Here is an 8,402-nt window from a genome sequence, read left to right as displayed (position 1 = left end):
ACAGTTTGGAAAATACGAATAGGCCGATGGCCCAACTAAATGTATGGATCATGTAATATGCAACTCTAATAATTTGACATATGGGCTTATTTATGTATTTATTTTCATTCCTCTTATCTGCTACACTTCAAATTTTCTGTCTGCATTCTCACTTTTGTGCATGTTATAGATATATGAATATAATTATTTCAAGTTCATGTCTTAATATTTGATGTTGTGTACTTGATAATTCTTAATGGATTCAATTTGCCTATGTTTGCACTACCTCATTCTTGTCACAGTCACCAGTTTCTCGACTTTTCTGCTCTCACTAATTTAGAGAACAACTCCATTAATATTAATACATTAACAATATTCTTATCTCACCTTCACAAAATTATATAAAAAAAACCTATTTGATTTATCTTTCGGTTATTGTATACTACCTTTCGAAATGATCAAATTCTTCTACAAGGGGTAGAGCCTTGGCTCAGGCACCCTGGTGTCTCAAACACCATTCTCCAGGGAGAGAAGAGGAAAGGTTTCAAAGTAGTAGTTTCTGTTTACAATGACAGGTGAAATGGAGTGAAAGTTCACTTCTCTTCTTTTAAGTGAAATCTTTTCAAACTACTGTCTTTAAAAAGTTAAGAAATACGTATGTTTAAGGGGACTCATACACCTTAAAACCCATAAGATGTTCGAATAGGTGACTGTTGCAAGAATTGGGATAACTTATTTATTTTAAAAGCAATTTCTACCAACTTTTTACAGCTGTCTACATAATATAGCTGCTTTTTGAAATAGTAATCAGAAAGTTTGTGTTGCCACAAATATTTTTATAATTTAATCCGCTTTGCGACAACATTTTTCGTCATGTTTCCAACTTGCGCGCACAGTTTGAAACATTCTATTTCATAATTTAATTCCATATTTAATATATAGCTTTTATAACATTTGGAAACTACTGTGAACCTAAAATTCTAAAAATTTCGTGTTAAATTTTTATTTTATTTTGAGTTGAGTTTATAAAATGTATTTTATTAACAAAATTTGTAATGTTTTCGTCCATAAAATTTTTCAATATTAAAATATTCATCAGATTGTTGGTTTAGTTAGAAAATCGTGCCCATATAAAGAATTCTATAAAATTTCAAGTAGCCATTTTTAAAATATCCTGCGCGCAAGGTGGAAAAATGGCGAAATATTTTGTCACGAAGAGGATTAAATTACAAAAATATTTGGGGCAACCCAAACTTTCTGGTTACTAGTTTTCAAAGCAGCTATATTATGAAGTCAGCTGTAAAAAGTTGAAAGTAATTGCTTTTAAAATAAATAAAATATCCCAATTCTTGTAACAGTCACATATTCGAAGATCATGAGGGGTTTAAGGTGTATGAGTCCCCTTAAGGATACAAGGATACATAATAACCTTGAAAGGTCGTGCTCACTTCATAAGAGGCTTTATATGCAAGAATGTGAACTCTCCTGGGATGGAAGAAAAAGTGGTCCTTCAACAAACACTGCCTAGTTTGAATGAAGAATTTGGTTTGTATGGCGTGTGATTTAAACATAGCACAAAATAGTTCTTTTTCTATAAAAATAATTCCAGTTATTACTTCATCCTGCAACAACAGACCTTACTGAGAAATGTATTCTTCCAGAATTAGCTCGAAGAGGAGATTTCTAGACGAAAATATTGAGCACCACTTGCGCTCAGAGATATGTTTCGCGTCAGGGGCCCCATACGTTACTTCCGGGTGATCTGAATTTCGGAGGAGCCTGTTTTCAGTAAACGATATAAGGTATTTCTCCCGCCCTCTTAGCATGCCCTCGTGGTGTAGTGGTCAGCACGCTCGACGTGTATTCGAGAGGTCCGTGGTTCGAGTCCCGGCGAGGGCTCATTTTGCTTCGAAATATCATAATGACTCTACAAAGGTTCTTATTGAATTTCGAGTCAGTTGGTTAGCAGGGGTTTGTTAGTGCGGTCCATATGCATTTCGTCATTAGGAGGAGCGCATGGATGAACACTGGACCATTTACATCAGACAATCTTGTAGCTGTAGTGTGCCAAACCAATCTACCGATACGATTCAGGATACCGACAATACATGCAGAGTTAGGGAATAGAGGACGAGAATACAGATTTAGAATCTTGTTATACATTAATTATGCATCATTTAAAGATATTTATAAGCATATTATAAAAAGAAGAATACAGAATAAGAAACAAAAATAACACAGATAATCAAGAAAGCACACTTATTATTATATTAGAAAAAGAGTAACTTTGGACTTTCCGGGGACAGAAACATTTATTAGAGGAATCTTTGATATTCACTAATGAAACAATTTTTGAGGTTTTAATTTAAGTGTTGGCAACCTCATGACTTGTTCGTTTTATTTATTTATTTTTTTTTTAATTCTAAATTTTCATTTACATGCATTTCCTTATAATATTTACCTCACGAAGATTAACTTTTTTTTAGCCAGAGACTTTAAGAAATTATCACCTTTTTTTTTTTTTCCTCACAATAGTTCTACATTTTAACTAGCCCGTAAGGGCTATTAATTTCGTTTTGGCATTTTGCGTCGGAAACTTTAAATGTCCGCTTCACTTTTCAAATTGTTGGCACCCAATATTATGGCCTAATTTTTTTTCCGTATTTTTAAACTATCATTTTAAAACTTCGCGTTGTACACAGAAGTATACGATATGTACTAGGCTTAAATCATATGAGACTGATAGTACGTAGAAGATTTGATTCAAAGAGAACGTTTGAAAGGATCAATTGTCTGGGAGACATACGCAGAGTAGAACACTTGACAATGTCAGTACCTGAAAGGTATACAGTGGGTACAAAAAGGATTTGCACACATACATTTTTGTTCACAATTTATAAGAAAATGCATTAATAAATACAAAAAATTGGCATTTAAAAAATAGAATAAGCCTATTCATTTAAATTAATTACAAAAAATACAATAATATTAATAAAAAACATTTTTTGCAACAATATTAAAATAGCTTATGTCAAAAAAAGTATTTGCACACTCAACTCAACTCTAGCAAATTTGCATTTTATGCTATTATTTGACAGTCATCCCGCAGTAAATAATATATGTAAGACGACTATAAAAGGAGATGTTGTCGAAACGTTATCAGTTGATTGCCGATTCAAATTGTAATGGCACCTAAGAAATCTGAATTGTCGATTTCATTGCGAGAAAATTTTTTTTTTCTCTACGTGGAAATGGCCTAAGTTATGAGGTAATAGGTAAAAAAGTAAATGTTTGCTTCTCTACTATTTGGTATGTTATAAAGAAAGAGGATCTACATCAAATAACTTGCGCTCTGGACGCCCAAAGAAACTTTCACTGCGAATGAAGCGAAAAATCATAAGAGAAGCATAAAAAAATCCATTAGTTAGTGCAATTACTTTAGCCAATGATGTCGCTTCAACATCTGGAGTTCAAATCTGTGCCCAAAGTGTTCGAAATGTCCTGCACGATGCACACATTTATGAGAGATCACCAAGGAAAAAACCTCTCCTAACTGAACGAAACAGACTGAAGAGACTTGAATTCGCTAAGGAATATATCAATAAGCCAATCGATTTCTGGAAAAATGTCATATTCTCCGACGAGAGTGAGTTCAATATCTTTAAATCAGATGGCAGAAAATTAGTTTGGAGAAAACCTTGTGCTGCTTTTCATACCAAAAATGTGTTACCTACACTTAAACATGGAGGAGGTTCTGTTATGATTTGGGGGTGCAAGGCTAGCAAAGGAATTGGTAATTTGTGTTTCTTTGATGGGAATATGACAGCTCGAACCTATATTGATGTGTTGCGAGATAACTTGCCACAAAGTGCAATAAAATTGGGTATCAGTATTTCGTACTATTTTCAGCAAGACAATGATCCCAAGCACACTGCCGGTATAACTCGTATGTGGTTGCTTTATAATGTACCCAGAAAAATTGCCGCTCCACCACAATCACCAGACTTAAATCCTTTGAAAAAATCTGTGGAATTCTTTGGATTTAAAAATAAGAAAAAGGAAGATTTCAAGCAAATCTGCCCTAAAACAAGCCCGTATTGAAGGGTGACCGAATACTGAGCCTACTGTTACAGAAAATTTAATTAAATCAATGCCAGCAAGATTACAAGCAGTAATAGATGTTAAAGGCATGCATACTAAATATTATAGTTATTTGAAATTTGCTTATATATTTTATTTCTTTTGTATTCATGCAGGTGTGCAAATACTTTATTGATACGAGATATTTAAATTTTGTTACAAAAAAGCATTGTTATTTATATTATTGTAATTTTTCTGTTTGTTTTGGATGATTAAACTTATTCTGATTTGGCAATACCAATTTTTTTATTTCTTAATGCTTCTTTTTATGAATTGCAAACAAAAATGTAGTTGTGCAAGTACTTTTTTTACCCACTGTACGTAGAGAGAAAAACGTTTGACAGAACCAGTACTTGATGAAGCATACTTGGAGTGAAACGCTTGATAATAGCAGTACATTGATGACATATTTAGAATTGAATTTTTAATAGGGCTAATATTTGGATTGTGATACTTAAAATTTAAAAAAAAATATGAAAGTTTAAGATTTTATATTAAGCCCGAAGGGGCGTTCCTTAACGTTTTGTGTGTTACCTTTACATATTAAATATCATGTTCTTCGCACTTAATCCATAAGATTCAATTGAACGGCAATATCACAAAATATTTAAAAGAGCATATCTTTAGAATTTCCGATATTCAGTCCAACACGCCGGAGATATATATATGTATATATATATATATTCTGTTTCGTACAGTGTTGCCATTGCTCGCTTTGGAATCGTTGAGTTTCTTAATCAAAACTCACGAATGCTTTACAAAATTTTAAATAAATAATAAAACAATTTCCAAATTTGGTCTTATTCGTGTGGTCTTATTCGTGTGTCTTATTTGGCCCATATTCGTGTGGAGGACTACGTCATTCAAAATTCGATGGCTCTGTGTACCGTTGTTTTCTCATAGTGCGAGAAACATACGTACATTCATGCAGATTCTTCATTATTTAATTTCTCTAAATGTAATGCAGGGCCCTAATATTCGGTGGCGACAGTTTGAAAAGTGAACCGACACAAAATGACGAAACGAAATTCTGGAGAATTTGCCCCTCTTTGAGCTGATAATTAAGTTACGGGTTTAATCAACTGATAGCAGGTGTCTCGCATTAATCTGAAATTTGAATGCGATGCTGCGTGCAAACATTGTGGTATATTAAGCACTGGGAAGAAATAATTAATAAATTGAATAGCTGGAAAATTATTATAAAAATTATATTGCTAATACTAGAATATACTGTTAATAATTGAAGGAATTTATAAATTGTATATCATACGGGTATTAATTGGATATTATAATTATTAATTTTAATTGTAAATTATGCATATAAATTGTATATTGAATTGTGGTATTTCAGTATATATATATATATACACATACACATCAATAGGAAAAATAATTAGATTAGAAAGATTAAAATGCTGGATAATGAAATATTTAGAATTCTATTTTTTTTTCAAGCTTAATTAATTAACACATTAAAATAGCTTAATATTAACAGATTAAAAACTAGCCAATTAGAATACAATCTTCTCTATGAAATTAAATGATAAAATTGCATAAGAAACATTGTGTCATTATCTGAAGATTTTATTTGTCAGCTTTATAATAAAATTATACGTAATGTTACGAATTATGTACTTAAATATTTTAGTAGAATTATAATTAAAATTGTGCTATTTCTTCGTGCAACGCAGCGGGAGGCAAATTTTAAGAGAAAGCTATGCCGGAAAAGCAAGAATACAGGGCACGTATATAAAGTGCATTTAAAAAGCCAGACGATAAGGATTAATTTCTGCCGAAGGCTCATTATTGCCTCTTTTGGTGTTCTTTCATTTATAGTTTGTCAAAGGAAATATTGATCCTAGAAATAATATCCATAACGTTCTCAGTTGCCACAGTTTAATTTCTTCTTCTCTCCAGTCTTTTCCTAAAACTCGAGAGATTTGGTTTCGTTTATCTGATTATGCAAAATGCCGATTGCCATAACCAGGTAAATCAAACCATAGTACTTTATATCCACTCAGAGATTCAGAATTATGTATCTACTCTAGGCTTAACCATTCAGCTCGAAAAGAGACTGCTTTTTACTATTCTCTGAACGCTTTAATAATCTGAATGAAAGAGGTAATAAGTGTTTCCTTTATTTTACATTTTATTGTATTAAAACCTTTGCAAGATTTCAGCACTATTAGAGTTCTCAACCAAAATTGTATGTTGACTCTAGATTTTCAACAGCTGCATTATTCCCGTAGGGTCTGGGTCATAATCCCGACAGCCGAAATCCCGACAAGCCAGAATCCCGACAGTCCAAAACCCCGACAGGGCCGAAATCCCGACAACCCAAAGTCCCGACACGGTCGAAATCCCGACAGGGTCAAAATCCCGACAAACCAGAATCCCGACAGGGTCAGAATCCCGAGTGTCCAGAATCCCGACAGGGTCGAAATCCCGACAAGTTAATATCTAAATACAAACACTCAATTTAGCTTAATAAAATACAATTTTTAACTAACTGTTACATATTACTAATTAAAAGTTTAAATAAAAAAATCATAAAAATTATGTCATTACTTAAAATAATTTTTAACAAATTGAAATGACCGTTAAAATTTGAAATGAAGATTTATAAAATTCTTTTTATTAAGAAAAAGAAAACATCACTTACACATGCAAACGACATATTTACAGTGACACATTGTGAGCAATAGCACGAAGATATTCCATCACAGGTCGATTATCACGATCGTCCACAACAGTTATAATTCTCCTTTCTCTGTTATCATCTACCTTCCTACGTTTGGGTTGTTGTTCTCCGCGAAGAATGCATTCAACTTGGTATTCCACATGCTCCTGTTCTTTTTGAAATCCTTCTTTGATGTTATAAACGCCAATATGCCCGTCCAATTAAGGTCTCCCATCTTCTGTGCCAATCCTCGACAGCATTTTGAGTGCGCGGAGCATTTATAGCTGCCTTTTTTAGATCACTAGTGATTCTAGATGGCCTCAGTCCAATATTATTTTCTTCAGCGAAATCAATTAAATCTTGGAATAATCTTTTGTAATTTTCTTCAGATTTGCTAGTCATCAAAGCATATACTAGTTGCAGCTGTGGAAGTATGTTAAGGGGTCATTAGGCCTTATTGGGATTTCGCCCGTGTCGGTATTTTGACCCTGTCGGGATTTTGGCTTCCGGATTCTGGCTTGTCGGGATTATGTCCGGATACCATTCCCGTATACCTGTTTCTGTAATTAATCTCTATTTTACTTAGAAAGAACGTGGTAATAATGATGAATCAATAAATAAAATTAATCTAAAGTTTTACAGTATACAGTTCCATGAAAGAAAGGATCTTTCAAATATGTCCAAAGAACTAATATTTAAGTTCCTTTTCTTCAAAGCCTAATTAAAAATTCCAAAACTGTAGTAAAAGTATAACACAGTGTCTCAAAAATCTGTAATAGAGTTGCAATTCTCTTCTTTTTTTAGCATTTTGATTTGGGTTTCCATCAAGTACCTCTGATAACTTAATATTAAGCCTGATTATTTACAAATTACATATTGCATTAATTTTTAAATCATATTTCAAAGGAAATAAATTCATTCAATACCCATTGTACAGATATATTTTCAAACAAATAACCCTAATATTGTTCGTTGAAAAATAATGCTTTACTAAGATCTTTCTGCTTTGATAACTGATAGATAAACTGGGACATTTGTGCCCTAATATTTCCTCTATCAACAAGTGTTTTTTTTTAAACCCTTGTCCGGTCAAAAGCCTTATACATGCAACCTAGGATATTTTGGGGACGTCCTTACGAAAGTACATTGCGCATTTGGAAGCATATCCCAGAAACCGATTTCTTAGACATTCTCAAAGCAATATATTAAATATACCTCGTCCTCTGGGGATATTTCCTGTTTTTCAACAAAAGCAAGGCTGGTTGGAGAATATAGATAGAAGGAGTTGGAGAATAGATATAAGATAAAATGAGAAAGGTTCCTTCAGTAGCGTTTACTGATGAGAGAAATAACGATAAGACGAATCCGCGCCATCAGAAGACGAAAGGAAAATTTCAAAACCAAAACATTATGCTCTGGAAAAATCCTTCAAACAAAATTTGGTACATTTTTCATTAAAATGGGCCATGTGACCAAAAGAATGCCAATTAGAAACCTAAATTATTGGATTACCTTCTCAAAACGGAACTACGAGCCTACGATTTATTTACTGATATTTTCCCTTGTTTTTCTGCATTTAAGTCATATAATTATTGTATAAGTC

General features: G+C 32.9%; 1 non-coding gene across 1 annotated transcript; it reads left to right on the top strand.

Annotated features, from left to right (window-relative positions):
* Nucleotides 1-1,805: 1,805 nt before the first annotated feature.
* On the top strand, nt 1,806-1,878 carry TRNAT-UGU (transfer RNA threonine (anticodon UGU)). The gene has a single exon. It is a non-coding gene; the product is annotated as a tRNA-Thr (tRNA).
* The last annotated feature ends 6,524 nt before the right edge of the window (nt 1,879-8,402 follow it).

The sequence above is a fragment of the Stegodyphus dumicola genome, chromosome 12 (genome assembly GCF_044657685.1).
Source record: "Stegodyphus dumicola isolate Sdum_Otavi_A_Nest chromosome 12, ASM4465768v1".
Taxonomy (NCBI): Eukaryota; Metazoa; Arthropoda; class Arachnida; order Araneae; family Eresidae; genus Stegodyphus; species Stegodyphus dumicola.
Note: the sequence above shows the minus strand (reverse complement) of the source record. Positions and strands in the feature narration are given on the sequence as shown.